At 39.9% G+C, this 18,611-nt stretch overlaps 1 protein-coding gene across 2 annotated transcripts in view; it reads left to right on the top strand.

Annotated features, from left to right (window-relative positions):
- The window catches only part of fgd (faciogenital dysplasia), a 270,607-nt gene that overhangs the window by 147,134 nt on the left and 104,862 nt on the right, over positions 1–18,611 (top strand). The gene's annotated exons all lie outside the window — the stretch shown is intronic.

The raw sequence follows: 18,611 nt of genomic DNA, 5'->3' as shown, positions 1-18,611 counted from the left end.
ACAGTATTAGATATCTGGTCAAGTTTAAACATTATTGGAAATATGGGAGACTATTAAAGGTACTTATGTGCAAGAAAGAATTAGTAACGGCTGAAACAATGGAATTGAAAGTGAATAAATCTTCAGACTCAAGTGTTGTCTATTTGAGAATACTAATATAAAAGGTGAGCAAATTTCTGATGCATTAATGAGAACCTTTCAAAGCTTATTGGATTTAGAAGTAGAATCTAATATTTTAAATCTTTATTGAAATAAAGGGTTAAAGAAATAGGGTCAAGTTCAACAGTGAAGTGTTCAGAATAAAATTAAGTGATAAACTCGTCAGATGTGCAGTTGTCCTAGATAAGTATTGATGACGTTTCTACAGCCAAAAAAATCCCAGAATTTACTTTCATGTTAAATGTCTCCAGGTCTGTCAGTGTTTTGCTAGTGTATGTTGTCAGCTGATCCTCCTCCAAGATGGTTGCCCCAATCTTTCCCTGCGATATTGGCCTATAGTGTCAGGGGCTTATTATTAAAGTATCAGAGCTTTGACTTTGCTGTGGTTCTGAGTGAGAGATCAATTGATTCACAAAAGAGAACATTTAACATGAATGGCTTTAGTTATATCTTCCAAGATCACGCCATTAAGTGTCTCAACTTTCTGTCATGGCCTCATCAAGTTCCATGGGCCTGAACCCATTCTTTGCTTCTGGCAGACTGAAGGATTTGCTGTACATTCCTCATTTTTATTTTATTCAGTCGAGCAAAATCTATTGCATCCAAGCAGTTCTCAGCTTGCTGCTTCACTTTTCAACATACATGGGGAAGTTTGTCAGACTTAGTCTCTCCTTAAGAGTCACTGGAATAGAGTGCACTACTGCTGCCTTGTTTCATCTAGGTCTATATGGTATTTGCCTTCCAGCGTCCTGGTTCTGTGAAAAGCAACAACATATTCATCTGAAAGTTGTGCAGCTGGAGTGATGTGTTTGTGTTAGAGTGACCTCCCTGGCCCTGTCATGATGTGTTTCCATCTCTTCCATTTTACTTGCAGATACAGTTGCTGTGACATCTTTCTCTGGAGAGATTTGTCAGAGTAACTGTCATGGCCCTGTCATGATGTGCCTCCATCCCTTCTAATCTACTTCTTTCTCTCCCTATGTGGTGAAACCCACATCTCTTCACCTTTGATTCTGTGGGTTCATCACGATAAGGTGACATCTCTAGCTGGCACCAAGTGTGGACTTATTGTACATCAATGCCATGTTGGTTTCGACTGAACTACCTAAGATTTAGTGCTGTGCTCAGGGGGACATTACAAGTTGAACTGACACTGGCTGACCTTACGTCATGGTATTGGTGAAGCTATAGCGTGGGGGTATTCCTTCCACAGGTTGGATCTTGCTTGACTCCATGGACTCTGAACCGCACTTCATCTCTCTGGTAACTTGTCTCATTCACTTCACAGTCTCCCAATCTCTTCATCAAGCACATATAGAAAGATTATTTTCTAATCTACATTTTGCAAAGTTACAGACGTGTAAACTTAGGGACTGGGAGCATGAATAGGCCTCTCAGCCTCTCCAGGCTGTACTACCATTTATTAAGATCAAGGCAGATTTAACTGATAAAAATCTTTAAGATATCTTCTTCCACTAGCCTTTAAAGAAGATGGTTCCAAAGATTCATGACGCCCAGAAATTTTTACCTTGTCACTGTCCTAAGTTGGTGATCAGTGGTGTCAGGTCCTAAAATAGTGGCCTCTAGTCCTAGATATTCCCACCAAAGGATACATTACCTTCAATTTTCCCTGGCATTAGACAAAAACATTCCATTAGTTTCCTAGCCCTTTGCAACACATTTATCAAGCACCCAGGCCTCTTTGCAACTTGAAGCTCTGTAAACTCTTTGTTTTCAAAATGAAGTTAGAGCTTTGTCTGTCTACTTAGCTGTTCATCTCCCTTTGTAACTATCTTATCTCCCCTCCTTCTCCGTCTTTTTGCCAGCAGCTAATTTAGGAGCCATATTTTTGGTACCTTCATATTTAAACATTTTACAAAGTTGATACCCCATTCCCTTTCTCAAATGGCACATAATTCTTGCCATCTTGCCATCTCTGTTTCCTGCTAGCCAGCCAAGTATCTAACCGCACCAATATGTTACTTCTGTGCCTTATGAAAATCTTAACATTCATTTGATCCCAATCTCAAAATACTATTACAAGAAGCTGTTTCTTTTCAGTTACAAACTTCTCTTTCTGCGTTACAAGAATTGTGGATGGCAAGGAAACAACTGTGGCAGTGTGTTCCTTGTTCTGCACTTCACTACATGTGCTTCCTCCTGATGATGTTTCAAGGAGACGTTGCGAGTGGACCCAAGTGCAGGACACAGACACAGAGGTAGTATAAACAGAACAGTGTTTATAGATAGTTACTAAGAAGGCCGGGGAGCAAGGGCAAAAATGTCAACATGAACGTAAGTGTTGGATAACAAACCGCTAAAACCTGGACTAGGACTCAGACTCACATTTGACTTGGACTTGGATCTTGACTCGGACTCTGGACTCAGATCTGGACTTGGACTCGGAACTTAACTGGGACTCAGCCTGGACTCGGACTTGACTCAGAGCCTAGAATTGGAACACAGAGCCTGGTAAAGGAACACAGCTTGGAGCCTAGACTTGGACATGGACCACAAGCCTGGACTTGAAGGACTTGAACAACAAAGAGATAGACTACCTAACTTGGAGTAGCGGCCAAACGGCTGGACCTACCCAGCTGGAAGGACTAGGACAACGAGGAGACAGAATACCCAACTCAGAGTAGCAGCCAATGGCCAGACCTACTCAGCTGGAAGGACTAGGTCAGCAGGCTCTCAACTCGACCCAGGAACAGTGGACGACAAGCTCTCGACTTGACCCAGAAACCGCAAACAGGAGGCTCTCGACTCAACCCAGGAACTGCGCATGGCAGGATCCCGACCCGACCCAGTCTCAGCCAACCATGAAAACGACAGAATTCGTATCTTACTTGGAGTAGCGGCAAAACAGCCAGCAACTCAGCTGGACACGAAAACGACTGAATTCACTAAGCGGCCACGGCACTGAAGCAACCAGAGTCCACGATTCTCGGCGGCCTCGAGATGAGCATAGCCATCTTGCTGAGATGACTGGCTTCTGGTGACTGGTTACAAGTGACAAACTTCTGATAGTCCAGCCCTGAGTAGCTGTAACCCGAAGCCTTTTATGCTGCCTGTTTGAAATAAAGATCAGGTGCCTTAGTCAAGGCGCCCAACGGAACAGGGGAAAAGGAAATAACTGGAATGAGGAGTCTATGGACTGGACAGTGACAGATGATCATTCAACATTTCCAGCTTGGCTTTTGATTACTCTGCAGCTTTACGTGTCTGTGTGTACTTGATTCTGTCTCACATAGCAGTTTCTTTGGACTGGGCTTTAAAATTGCACAAATGAGTCAATCACTGAAGAAAAAAAATCTTTCAAATCTGTAAAACTGCTACTATCTGTTAACAATCAGCTCTATTAAGAAAGTGTCAAAGGACTTTGCCTGCAGTTATAGTTTATTCAGGGTATAGTGAGTTAGTAAAGTCAACATCTTCCTTTTTAAGTGGGTTGCTTTATGCCTGTAATGCATTCTTGAAGAGTTGTATCATAGGGCACAATTCTCTTCCTCCTGTGACCAATGAAGTACAATAATATCTTTACTTTTTTGTTTAGTTGCCTTCTTCCATTCTGTCCACCATTAGGAAGTTTCTAACCTGGAAGACCAATGACTTGAGCAGTTTTATATGTTCCATCATGTAGCTTGCTGCTTCCTCATGCATGTCCATGTATTATCTCAATTGCAAAATATCTTGGTTGGGCAATGGAATTCTGTTTTAATAAAAACACAAAATGCTGGCAGAACTCAGCAGGCCAGACAGCATATATGGGAGGAATTCTGTTTTAAGCACTTCATCTAAATGCCATAATCTTATCAGTCAGCACTTCTGATGCCATGGCTCAAAATATATGTTCAAAATGCTGGAGCAACTCAGCAGGTAGAGTAGAATCTAAACAGTTGATGTTTCATGCTAAGACGCTCACTAGGATTCAGTCCATAATATCAACTGATTATTCCTCTTCATAGATGCTACCTGACTTGCTAAGTTCCTCCAGGATTTTATGTGTGTTATTCTGGATTTCCAAAATAATCTGCAGAATCTCTTGTGTCTCAATATACCCTTCTATGATTCTGGAAATCAGTTAATTCAATTAACGACAATGGTACCTTATTAAATAAAATAAAAGCTAGACGGCATTTCTTCTCTCATTAAACATTGCAGTGACAACTACAAAGAGTAGTTAATTGCATGATAGGTCCTTAATTGTACGGCCAAGCACCAGAGTAATCACATTGTCAGGTTTGCCAATGACTCGACAGTGGTGGGGCTTATCATAAGCAGCGGTGAGACAACATACATAGGGGAAGTGAAAGAGCTTGAGGCCTGCTGCTGGGTAAATAACCTCTTCCTAATTGTCAACAAGTCAAAGGAGATGGTTCTCGACTTCAGGGGAACTTACACCACTCACTCTCTTTACCTCGGCGGCACAGCAGAGGAAATTGTGAGCAGTTGCAAACTTTTAGGAGAGCACCTCTTACACAATCACAGAAGCTGACCAGTGCATCTGCTTTCTGAGGAGGCTGACGAGAACTGGATTATGCACATGTATACTCACGTCATTCTACAGATGCACAGTAGACAACATCCTAACTAGTTACTTCACTGCTTGGTAAGGAAACTGCACTGTGGCAAATAGGAAGACTCTCTAATGGGTAGTCAAAACTGCCCAGCCTACCTGTCATCGAGGACACTTCAATGTAAGTTTGTTATCAAAGCACATATATGTCACCATTTACAACCTTGAGATTTGTTTTCTTGCGGCAATCACAGTAAATACAAAAAACACAATAGAGTCAATGAAAAACTGCACCTAACAGGACAGACAAACAATGCGCACATAAAAAACAAGAACAGACTGTGCAGATACAAAAAGCAAGAAATAATAACAATGATGATTAATAAATAAGTCATAAATATCGAGTACACGAGGTGAAGAGTCCATGAAGGTGAGTCCATTGGTTGTGGGAAGATTTCACTGATTGGGTGAGTTAAGTTGAGTGAAGTTATCCCCTCTGGTTCAAGAGCCTGATGTCAATATATTCTTCATACACATCAATAGAAGTTTGTCAAAGTTGACAGGTGGAATGACAGGTCGAATCTTTACAAACTTCTAGGAAAGTAGAGGCACTGCTGTGCTGTCTTTGTAATGGCTCATACATGGGGGGCCCAGGACAGATCCTCTGAAATACTGAGGATTTCAAAGTTGTGGACCCTCCACCTCTGATCCCCTGATGAGGGCTGGTTCGTGGACCTCCATCTTCCTCCTCCTGAAATCAATAATCATCTCCTTGGTCTTGCTGACATTGACTGAGAGGTGGTTGTTTTGGCACCATTCAGCCACATTTTCAATCTCCGTCGATATGCTGATTCATTGTCCAACGACAGTGGTGTAGTTGGCAAATTTTAATATGGCATTGGAGTTGTGCTTATCTTCACAGTCATGTTTATAAAGCAAGTAGAACAGGGGGCTAAGCACACAGCCTTGGGGTGCACCTGCGCTGCTGGAGATTGTGGAGGAGATGTTGTTACCGATTTGAACTGACTGGAGTCTGCAAGTGAGGAAATTGAGGATCCTGTTGCATATTGAGGCCTAGGACTTGAAGCTTATTGTTTAGTTTTGATGGGATGATAGTACTGAATGCCAAACTGTAGTCAACTGAAAAGCAACCTGATGTATGCATCTTTGCTGATATACAGAAAGATGCCTGAAAAAGGCCCACAATATCATGAGAGATTCCACTCCAACCCTGCTCATGGACTGTTCGTCCCACTCCCATCAAGACTGAAGCATCCACGCCAGGACTACCAAACTCAAAAAAGTTACTTTCCCCAACCCAAAATGCTGATCAACACCTCCACCCACTAACTTATCCTGCCACACCCCGTAAGCAACACTACTTAATAATTTCCTGCCAGAGTTACCTTATGTACTGTCACTCCTGTACTCAGTGTCAATTTATGTACATACAATCAATCTACATATATAAGCTATCTTATAGTTTTATATTTATTGTTTTTTTATTATTATGTTCTTTAGCTTACTGTGTTTTCTTTTTGTGCTGAATCAGTTCTGAAGTAATTATTTTGTTCTCCTTTACACTTGTGTACTGGAAGTGACATTAAACAATCTTGAATCTTAAAGTGATATTGTCTTAAACCAAAAACAAGCATCACACATTTCACATGTGTAAGAATTTTCACATCTTTGTATAACAAGAGTTTTAAAAACTCCCACCTGGCAAAGCAGGGAAGAGCCAGCTCCCTTTCCAAAATTTCATGATTGCTTCTGTGGTGGGTAATATTGTGGTATTGGAGGTGGGGCTTCTGTTTCAGGGTTGCTGCTGATGTCTGGAATGCTTCAGACTAGTCAAATCGGCTCATTGCGTGGTTTGCACATGGAGTAATTTGCCACAGTGGTTCCACATATGTACTGGTACTGACTGGTAAAATTTGGTTCATTATAACCAAATTTGGGTTTAGAAGGCATAATGTAAAAGGTGATAGAAATAACAAAAAAAATCAGAAATGTAAACAACTTTGGAATGTGCAGTAATACATTTCAATTGAAAGTATAAGGAATGACTTAATATAAAGGTATATTAAGTTTGTACAGAGCAGAACTATTTTGAGGAGTTGAAATAACTGTTACAGGGACCTTAGAATCTTTGGTTTCATAGAAAGTGACAAAGAGCAAAAAAAAGCCTGGAGGAAATATGCAAACAGAAAATGCTCAAAATATGTAGCAGATCTGACATCATCTGTGAAAAGAGGAAACCATTAAAACATTTTGGGTTGATTATTATTTTTTCCAGATTTCTAAGGCAAATTTGGAGAAACTGGTGGAGGCAGTTTAGTGTCACAAGTGTGAAATGGAGCATTTCAGAAGTATCTTTATGGAATGCGTGAGAATATGTTTGAAAGGGGAATCATCTGGGAGATTAGTGAAGTGGAAATGGGTACTGAAAATTGTTGGTATGCAGGTTACTTAAAAATAAAGTATTGTTAAATAATTACCTTTTCAAATGCACAAACAAGGGATGTGCTGGGGTTCACCATGACCAGTTGCAATATAGAGGCAAAGATGTATGATTGTGTATGTAAATTGCAGCACTTTCGTACCTGATTGGAATATAATGGTCACAAGGAGGCAGCACGGTTTGAAAGTACTCCAGCTGATCTGCACTCCAACTTGCCTCCAACTTTCTTTTTCTCTTTGAAAAGTTAAATGTGGCCAACTTTCCCACAATCTTATGCCTGAAATTCTTTCAGCATGTTCTGAACATACGTCACAATATGCCTACTGTAAGACAAGTCCTCTACCGCTGTGACGAGGCCACATTCAGGTTGGAGGAGAAACAATTTATATTTTGTCTGGGTAGCTTCCAACCTGATGGCCTGAACATTGATGTTTTGAACTTCTGGTAATTATCCCCCCTCTTCACCATTCCCCGTTCCTGTCTCCCTCTCTCATCTCATCTCCTTAACCTGCCCATCACCACCCTCTGGTGCTCCTCCCCCTTTCCTTTATTCCATGGTCTTCTACCCTCTCCTGTCAGATTCCCCGTTCTCCAGCCCTATTTCACCAATCAACTTCCCATCTCTTTACTTCACCCCTCCCCCTCTCCCAATTTCACCCATCAGTTACCACCTTGTACTTCTTCCTCCCCTCCCCCCACCTTCCTGCTCTAACTTCTCATCTTTTTTTGCCCAGTCCTGATGAAGGGTCTCGGCCTGAAATGTCGACTGTTTACTCTTTTCCATTGATGCTGCCTGGCCTGCTGAGTTCTTCAAGCATTTTGTATATGATGCCTACTGTACCACTGATCCCGGTGAACTGACCTTTCTCGCTTCTCATTCGTCCTGACTATGGTATTCTAACACTGCTGTCCATGGTCAATATTATTTGGAATAGTTATTTTGGCAAGAACCACCATCCAAGCATATGGAGTATTTTTAGGCTAGATAATTTGCTGGGCAGCAGTTGTGGCATGGTACTCTACTAGAATCTCACTCAGGCCTTGTGTATTAACACTTCACTTGAAGGCTTTAACCTTCACTGAGATTAGCTGAAGTACAATGATGGGTGACCCTATGATCAACATTGAGCCATGCTGCCTTTTCTGTTTTGCATATTTCCTTTTGCATTACGCTTTCAGCTGAATATATTTGACATATAGGATTCTGACTTCTTGGAAGTAAAAAAAAATTGTTCCTATATGATTTTTGAACAACTGCACTGCTCTTTGGTTTCACCAATCAGCAGATTTACTCAGTTGACAATGGACAGTGTGTAATTCATTACGTGTCAGCCAAATACAATCAAGTCCAGAATTTTAATAATCATATAATCTTCCCTCCTTTTAATGTTTGGCCCTTTTGGATGCTTTTCTGAGATTATTTTGGAAGAATTATATAGTAACTAATCTTAAGAAATTCACTAAAGATGTTTAGGTCCCTGGATGGTGATATGGAATGAGGTAGAGGGACAGATACTGCACCTCCTATGGTTAAAGAAAGTTATACTGTGCTTGCAATAGGATTTCCTTGGCTTGTGCGTGTGTCACATAAGGTGTGATTGAGCAGGCTGAACTATACTCTCGAGTTTACAACAGGGGTTCCCAACCCCTTTAGTGGATACAAGGTAGGGAACCCCTGCTTTAGAAGAATGACAGGTTACCTCTTTGGAAAGTATAATCTTCTTATAGAGCTTTGACAACTTTGATACAGAGATGATGCTTTACCTGGTTAGTGCGTCTAGAACCAGGGCTCTCAGCCACAAAATTAAAGGTTCTTCGTCCAAGACAGGTGAGAAGACATTGCTTGATGCATAAGGTACTAAATGTTTATCCACCCAAGTGAGCTCTACATGTTCAGATGCTGTGCATGTTCAAAACAGAGATTTACATAGTTTTGAATGCTATGGTAATTGAGGGAGGTAGAACTGGTGCAGAAAAGCTCGTGGACAAAGGGAGAAATAAATCATGATCTTACTGAATGTAGGATCCAAGTCCAAGGGCCAGTTGGCCTATTCCTCATGTTTGTTATGCTTTCCTCCATTTTAATTGTTTTTGAACTATTTCTAAAACTATCAGTTTCTGTTGAACTTTTTTCTTTTCCTATTCACCCAATGTAATCTCTTATTTTATTTATTTAAAGTCCTTGCATCTACCTTAATTATCTTGTTCTGTCGTGACTATGTTTTACCCATTCACCTGAAGCTCACCGATGGTACAGTTCTTTCCTGTCCCAGACTATTGCCAATAGCTCAAAAAAACTTGTTTTCTCCATAACACACCTTAAATCATGGTAAATGCCATCTTATTTTTTTAATCTATTGTGGTAGTTTGTACGTTACTCAATACAAAGACTTCTGGCTTTGGGCTGCTCTGGGGATTCAGATCTAAGGACTCCATTTTTTTTTCGAAATGCTGTTGCTTGCTTCTATTGTTTCTATGATTTGTATTTTTTCTCTTTCTCTGTGCTTTAGGTGTTGGTCTTTATTACTTTTTAATTGGGTTCTTTCGGGTTTCTTGCTTTGGGGCTGCCTGTGAGCAGACAGATCTCAAGGTTGTATAATTTAAACATACTTTGATAATAATTGTACGTTGAATCTTGAATCAAAATTTATAAACTCCTTTTTGAGCTCATATGAAGTGTTCTTCACCTGGCAGTGGCTCATGTAACCTGAACCCAAACATTATTTCCAGTGGTCCTGCAGTCCTGTATTTTCATTCCATAAATACAGCATTTAGAGTGTTTTGCATATAGTACTTGAAATGTAAAGATCAGATAGAGTAGGTTTGTCTGCTCAAGTTTGGAAGAGGAGGGGGCACTTGATTGAAACACATTAGGTCCTGATCGACGAATATGAAGAGAATGTTTCCACTTGTGTTTCTTCTCAAATCAAGGGGTTACTGCTTAAAAGTAAGGGGTTGTCCATTCAAGGTTTTATTAAAAGTAAATTTATCATCAAGTCCACACCAATCATCAAGCACCTGTTTACACTTACCCTACATTAACCCCATTTTATTCTTCCCATATTTTCACTAATTTTCCCCAAAACTCTACCACTCACCTACATACAGGGGCAACTAATGTGCCCTCCCAGCACATCTTTGGGATGTGGAAGGAAACCTGAACCCCTGGGAAGAAATCCGTGGGTCACTGGGAAAATGTACAAACATCACACAGATAGCACTTGAGGTCAAGACTGAGCCAGGTCTCTGGAGTTGTGAGACAGTGGCATTACCAGCTGTGCCAGTTTGGTGCCTTGTTCCAGAATAGAAAATGTCAATAATTATTACAACTGTCTGTTATTAGAATACATGAAAAATACTCTGATCTATTTCTATTGCATTTTCCAACAGTGTTCTTAAACCACTCTTATAGATTTTACATATAGTTAGGATTTAAAATAACCTAATTGGGTATTTTTTCAATATATTCTTAAGAAAAAAAAACATCCACTGTATAGCTGTAACTGAAAAAAACTTAATTGGTAAATCAAAGCTGAAAATATACATTTCAATTTTTTGGAACAATTTCCTTTTTAATATTAACTATTGTTCCTGGAAAATACTTAATACCGTACCTAGAACTTTTGAGTTTTGTCTCAAGCATCAATTTTGCAAAGATGGAGTTTATAAAAATAAACTAAATATTTTTTGAAGGCATCTCTCACCATGCCTACTTTTACAAATTTATAAATTGTTTAAAAATAATTTGTGCATGAATTTTGCATGAATCTTTACATGGAAGGTAATTCTAAAAATCCAAATGAAAACTTAATGCAGTATAAGTAATGTATTTGGAATAACAAATGATTGCCATTTTCTCTGACCTCCAACTGTATCTGTAGCTAAGAATGATGGAAATAATATCAGAGGAATTCTACATTCCATTTTTTTCTAAGCAATCTAAACATTTATCTGTTGGTAGTCATGTGACTAACAACTTTCAAGAGCCTCTTGTTAATCACATGACTACAAAATAGATCATCTTAAAGGGAAATCTGTATTGAATCCAAAATGTCGGGGTGTTTAAAATTTAAAGTAAAATTCCAAGTTCAAAGTAAATTTTATCATCAGGGTACATACGACCTTCAGATTAATTTTCCTGTAGGCATACTAAGCAAACCTATATAAAAGTATATAAATTGCACATCAAAGTACATATATGTTACATAGAAACATAGAAGATCTACAGCACAATACAGGCTCTTCGGCCCACAATGCTGTGCTGAACATGTACTTACTTTAGAAATTACCTAGGGTTACCCATAGCCCTCTATTTTTCTAAGCTCCATGTACCTATCCAGGAGTCTCTTAAAAGACCCTATTGTATCCACCACCACCACAGTTGCTGACTGCCCATTCCATGCACTCACCACTCTCTGTGTAAAAAATCTTACCCCTGTACCTATTTCCAAAACCTCTGACTATCCACGTGATCAATGCCTCTCATCATCTTATCTTACCATACACTACACTGAGATTCACTTTCTTGTAGGCATTTACAAGAAAATAAAGGAAGATGATAGAATTGTACAGAGGAAAAACTATATATAAACCAAGACTGACAAAGATCCAATGTGTAGAAGAAGAACAACAGTGCAAATAAATATAGTACTGAGAAAATGAGTTGTAAAGAGTCCTTGAAAGTGAGTCTGTAGGTCATTGAATCAGTTCAGAGTAGTGGTGAATGAAGTTATACACACCAGTTCAGGAGCCTCACAATTGTAGGGTAATCTCTGTTCCTGAACCTGGGACCTAAGACTTCTTTATGTCTTGCAAAAGAGGGCATGGCCTAGATGGTACGGGTCTTTGACGATGGATTCTGCTTTCTCATGGTGGCGCTCCATGTATATGTGTTCAGTGCTGGGAAGGGCTTTGCCTGCGTTGGAGGAAAAGCGATTTTTTTTCTCTCTACGAGGATCGTGAGTATTTGGAACATTTCCAAATAGAGCTGTGGAAGCAGAGTCTTTGAATACTTTTGCTGAGGTAGATGAATCCTTGCTTTGTAGCAGGAGGAAAGGGTGTCAGGAAAAGATGCCCGCTGCAGTAGTGTAGCAGTTAGCGCGATGCTATAACAGCTCAGGTGGTCAGAGTTCAGAGTTCAATTCTGGCACCGCCTATAAGATTTTTCCTGTGTGCTTCAGTTTCCTCCTACAGATCAGAGAACTGCTGGTTAGGCTAATTGGTCATTGTAATTTGTCCTCTGATTAGGTTATGAATAAATCAGAGTTGTTGGGGGTTGCTGTGGTGGTTTGGCTTGAAGGGCAGGAAGAGCCTACTCCATGTTGTACCACTAAATAAAATAAAATAAAGGAAGATGAAATTTAGAATTGGGTTTGGAATGAGATCAGCCATGATCTTCCTAAATGACAGAGTTTGCTCAAGGGAACATGTGTTCTCCTCTGCATTCAAGTTCCTGTGCCAATGTGTCCTTGTACACTTGGCAACTCTTGACTTTACTTGCTATGCTACTTTGATTTCTAGTCTCTTGTTAGTCAAGGTCTCTGTTTTACTTACAAAAACAAAAGGGAATGCCTTTGGTCAGACTTCGAAACTTGCTTCTATGCTATTATATAGAATAGGAAAATGAAAATTGTCATATATTTTGTAAATTAATCCAAAAAAATCCCTCGTTCTGTTTTTGTCGTGACAGCATTTTGAAATGGCTGGTGACCTACTTATCTTCCACTGAGTGAAAGCAGTAACGAAAGGAAGTTACTGCAACTTTAACTTGTGGTTTGCTGTCTGAGTATTGTCATGTTTGTTTACAGGGGAGTGTTTGCATGTTTTTAGAATGATTCATGTTTGATGCAATTTTCTTAATCAGTTACAAGATGACATTTTGTCTTGCTGCCAGGTTGGAAAAGTGATTAACTATGGGATGCAATGAGGATATTTAAACATTGCTGGTGAAATTCCAAGCCTGTTCTGCTTATGCCGAAGGTTGCTGCTAAACATCTTCGCATTCTGTCATCTGAATGACGCATTCACACTTTTTAACGTATCTACCCAATACTGGTAGAAAGTGCAGAGTGAAAATTCAGTCACATCAACCATGATATTAAATGTGAAATAGGCTTCTGATGGCCAAGTATCTTGTTCCAGTTGTCTCTAATATTCTCATTGTTTTTTTAGTTTATAATTGTTGCAGATATGTGGGACACATGGAAAATAGAAAGCATTTTAAGAAAACAAATCCATGATGCTGAAAATCCATGAAGAATGGCCTGAAGAGGGGTCTCGGCCTGAAATGTTGACTGTTTTGTCATTCCCATTGATGCTACCTGACCTAAGTTCCTCCACCATTTTGTGTGTGTTGTTTCAAAAACAAGACAGACTGCATTTTTATGAGCAAACACGAGGAAAACAGCAGATGCTGGAAATTCAAACAACACCACACACAAAATGCTGGTGGAACACAGCAGGCCAGGCAGCATCTATAGGGAGAAGCACTGTCGACGTTTCGGGCCGAGACCCTTCGTCAGGACACTTCTCCCTATAGATGCTGCCTGGCCTGCTGTGTTCCACCAGCATTTTGTGTGTGCTGCATTTTTATGAAGCGATTTATATTCACAGAAGTAGTTGTTAAGATGATGACTGAAACAAGCTATGGATTGCAGAAGAAACACGAACAAAGAGAGAGGGGAGATGACCAATATAAACAAAGGTGCAAGATGAGAAACAATAGAGTGTCCACTCTTCTCTCCTCCATCTGCCTATCACCCCTCCCCATCTGGATCCTCCTAGAGATTTATCATCTTTTTCCTCAGAGCAGGGGGATGCAGAACTAAAACATGAGAGGGGAGAAGTTTAAAGAAGTTCTGAGGAGTAAGTTTTCCCAAACAGAAGGTGGTGAGCATCCGGAACTAGTTGCCTCCCTGTGGAGGTGATGGAAACAGATACAATTACAATGTTTAAAAAGGTGTTTTGGGCAGGTATTTGGATTGAGAAGGTATGGAGGTTACAGGCCTAAAGGCAGCAAAAGAGATTAGCATAGATAGGTGGATCCAGGTGGGGAGGGGTGACAGGCAGAGGAGGGAAGAGTGGAAATAGAAGCTGAGAGGTGATTGACGGCAGTAACAAAGCACTCCCGAATCTCATAAGAAGGGATAAAGGAGAATGAAATTAAATAAGGAATGTTGACTGGGCAGATGTGAACATTGGGGGTAGCGGAACCAGTGGAAGGATTTTGGGTGGAGGAAGGGAAGGAAATTTTCTTATGGGAAGCCTGGGATATTTGTAGGAGGAAGTGGGTGGATAAACAGCAGAGAGAAATAGGACAGAGGGGAAGCAGTTCACATGAAACTGGCGTATTTTGTTTCATGTTGTCAGATTACAGACAACCCTGGTGGAATACGAGGAGTTGTTCCTCTGATTTGTGTTTAGGAGTAGATTCCTCTCTTCCCTCCTCCATCTGCCTGTCACCCCACCTCACTCAGTCTTTTGCTTCACCTCTTTCCATTTTTGTATTGGCTATCTCCAGATGAAGGGTCTCGGCTCAAAATCAATTGCCCGTTTCCCTCCACAGATGCTGTACAACCCACTGAGTTCCCCCAGCATGTTGTTTGTTGCTCCAAACTGCAGCATCTGTAGGCGCTTGTGTTCCCAGAGTTTAGATACTGGTCTGAGTTGCAATTTTGCATGTGATGCCGTGGCAGTAGTTCAGAAGCAAATCTTTTCAGCTGTTCTAATGTACATTTCATGATCAGCATCAAGAAGTAGCTTTGGAAGAATTGGAGAAGGTTAAAAAAGAAAAATCGGACCATGTAGCTGGAATAGCTGGATGTTGGAAAGGAATTATTTTATCACTTGACAAAATGCAGTAGGATAATATAACAGAATTAATGAAATGTTGTCTTTAAAACAATGAAGAAAGGTTGAAATTGTGTATGGTGTTCTTTGATTAAAAGTCATTACAAAGCAAGCATGTTAAATTGATAATTCCTGAAGTTATTGTGCATTCTGACTCAGCTTCACCTCATCCAGACTCCAGCATCCCCCCGCTATTTATCTTGTTGAAAAGATAAGCTGAGGCTACACTGCAGAGAATTTAGAATTAGAATTTATTAAAAATTTTACATCCTTCCCACAATGTGAGGGAGTAAAGAACTTTGCGTAATGACACAGTTGCAATGTACAGACAAGTGAATTTAAAAGTCTAATGACTTGTAGAAAGAAGCTGTCCTGTAGCCTTTTGGTCCTGGCTTTTAATGCTGTGGTAGCGTTTGCCAGATGGAAACAGCTGAAGCAGTTCATGGTTGGAGTCACTAGTGTCCCTGATGATCTTGTGGGCCTTCTTTCTGCATCTGCTGCTATAAAATGTCCTCAATGGAGGGAATTTCAGATCCACAGATGTGCTGGGCTGTCCATAGCACTCTCTGCAGTGCCCAGCAATCAAGGTTGATGCAGTTCCCGTACCCGGCGGTGATTATAGCTAGGCACTGTGCTCACAATGGTGCCCCTGTAGAAGGACTTGAGGATTTGGGGGCCCATGCCCAACTTCTACATCACCTGAGGTGGAAGAGATGCTGTTGTGCTGTTTTTTTGCCACTAGCCAGTATGTACAGTCCAGGTGAGATCATCGGTGATGTGTGTACCAAGGAACTTGAAACTACTCACCCTCTCAATTGATGTTGATCAGGCTGAGCCTGTCTCCGTTACTCCTGTAATCCACAACAAGCTAGCAACTTTTGCATGCAGTCCTCTGAAAGTTCAGGTGTTGATGTGGTATCTCATTGAGAAGGTTGACTAAAAACAAGGGAACTCATTTAAACATACAGGCTACATAATGATTCAAGCATTGACAGCTTGAGTAAGATCAATGCTATAGAGGTTGTTTCGAGGATCTTTGGTGATGAGAGTTTTTGGCACACGGTCATTAAGCATGGTAATTTTTTGATTCAACTCTCCATTTTATGGCAAGTCTAGCAGCTGAATGAATGGGGCCATAGTGCGCTATTAATCAGCTGTTGCTGCAAGAGAACAAAGTTTGAAAGAAAAGCTGAGTCACAAAAGAGAAAATGCTCATAGGTAAACTGAGAGCATAGATCATGGTAGTGCAGTTAATAGGGTTTTGTTTTATCTTTATCTTTTGAAAAATAAAGATGCAATAGTTTGCCCATTTGTATTGGCTATGTCTAGTGAACTAACTTAAAGCTGCATGACAGGGCTTTGAAAGACTGGTCTCACTATTAGCGACAGAAGAACTTGTCTCATTTGATGAAGTATGTTCATGGTAATTTAATCATTGCCATAGTATTAAAGACCATGGATGGTATAGTATTATTCTCTATACTTTTGTGATAGCAATTTGCCAAATGGATTTTTGACCAGGTAAAGATGTCTCGTTTATTTATAAAATTTCATTTGCCACATTTGGATACCCAATCTTTATGTTCATATTGTTGTGTGATTAATATTTCACTAATATTAAAGGATTATTGTAAGTATATTGTTTGATTAGGCATTTTTGTTATTTATGTAATTCATTATGGTTATACATATGTAGTGCATGGCTAGCATGCTTCATCACACCATTGCATCATGTGTGCATGCCTCGCTTAAAGTAAAAACAAAACTAAGACACACATTCCCGGCTCCGTGTTTTTGCTTTCACTTAGTCTTACGTTTAGGAGTTAGAAAACCTACAGTGGTGAAGAGGAAGTTTTAAATGAACCTGAGATGACAAACTACCTATTCAAGCACAGCAAAATAACTTTTTTTTTTAAAAGGCTCAGAATGCTTTTTCTCCCCCGTATTAAAAAAATGTCCAGCAAGAAATGTTTGAGTAAAAAAAAAACATAGCAGGTGCTTCTTTGGGAAGACATGGTCAAGCTTTAAAAAAATGTGAGTACCAGGTGATAATAATCAGAAATAAAAAAGAACAGAAATGACTGGCTACATTAGAAAGATAAGTGTGTTCAATTGCACAAGAAATAACTGTCATTTGTATACTGAGTGAATTGAACAGTATTTAAAGCAGATAGAATAGCCAATGAGAAACCAATACCAATTTTGCTGAGTTCATTGGGTGGGAAAGCATAAAGTTTGCTTGGAGATTTGACTGCTCGAACCAAACCAGCTGAAAGGAGCTTTGCCAGTGTTATGAAGGTAATACAGGAACGTTTAGAACCAAAACCATAGTTGATTGCAGAATCCTTTAGGTTTCATGAGTGGAATCAAAAGGAAGGGGAGTCCAATTCAGCATATGTGATTTATTCAAAGAGATTGTCTGTTCTGTGATGGGCTGAGAGATCATTTCATTTGTAGAATCTTACAAGAAGGCATTCAAAAACAGCTCCTAACTGAGGCACAACTTATATTTAAAAGAGCAGTTGAAATACTTGCATCAATGGAAAGAGCAAAGATGCAACTGAATTGCAGTTAGGAATGAAAGTGAGTGTGTGACAAAATTGCAGCATCTAAACAGAAACCAGCCTGGCCCAACAAACTGAGATACCATTACGGCAGGGGCTCACATACATCAGACCAATGCAGATTTAAAGGTGAAACTTGCAGTAGGGTCATATACAAAGAGTATGTTGGACAGACAAAATGGACCTCACAGGGAAGTGAAAAAAGTAAAAATCCAAGCTGCAGTTTCAAAATTAGCACTAATCTTCATGCTTTTGATGAAAATTCTGATAATGATTATAATGACACAAGAATCAGAATCAGGTTTATTATCACCAGCATGTGATGTGAAGTTGGTTAGAGACTGTGTTGCCTTGAGATTTACAATGCGAAAACTGACAATAGTCAACCAATATGACATACACATGAAGTGAACGGCAAATTAATTTAAATGGAATCAGACACTGGCTCAGCTGTTTCAGCCATTCCAGAAAGTGAGCTTAAACAGCATTTCAAAGGTACTGAGCTGAAGCCTGAAGATATCCAGCTAAAAAAATTATACTGGAGAAAAGATGACTCCTTTTGGAATGACATTCCTAACAGCGAAATACAACAGCCAGCAAGGCACATTGGGCACGCACTTGATAAAAATTGGAAGGCCAGTATTGTGGGGATGTGATTGGCTGAGACAACTACAATTTGATTGGAGATCCATCCATCATTTGTATGCCACATCCCCTGTAATGGAGTCAATTGAAGGTGAATTTAAAAAGCTACTGGGTAATGCCACAGCACCATAGTGTTAAATGAAAATGCCACAACCAAGTTTTGTAAAGCCTGTTCTGTTCTTTATACCATCCATAATAATTCTTTCCAAGCTTGAGTGGAGACCATTGGTAATGCCAGTTGTCCCAGTAGCCAAAAGTATGTGGGTCTGGCCGGATCTGTGATAATTTTAAGGTCATCATAACCCTTTACTTGAAAGTAGATCAAAACCCTCTGCTCAGGATAGAGGATATCTTTGCAAACCTTTCTTGTGGGTAACACTTCAGCAAAGTGGACTTGGCCGAGGCCTACCTACAG

This window comes from Hypanus sabinus, chromosome 19 (genome assembly GCF_030144855.1).
Source record: "Hypanus sabinus isolate sHypSab1 chromosome 19, sHypSab1.hap1, whole genome shotgun sequence".
Taxonomy (NCBI): Eukaryota; Metazoa; Chordata; class Chondrichthyes; order Myliobatiformes; family Dasyatidae; genus Hypanus; species Hypanus sabinus.
The sequence above is the reverse complement of the archived record's forward strand: the minus strand, read 5'-3'. Positions and strand labels throughout refer to the sequence as shown.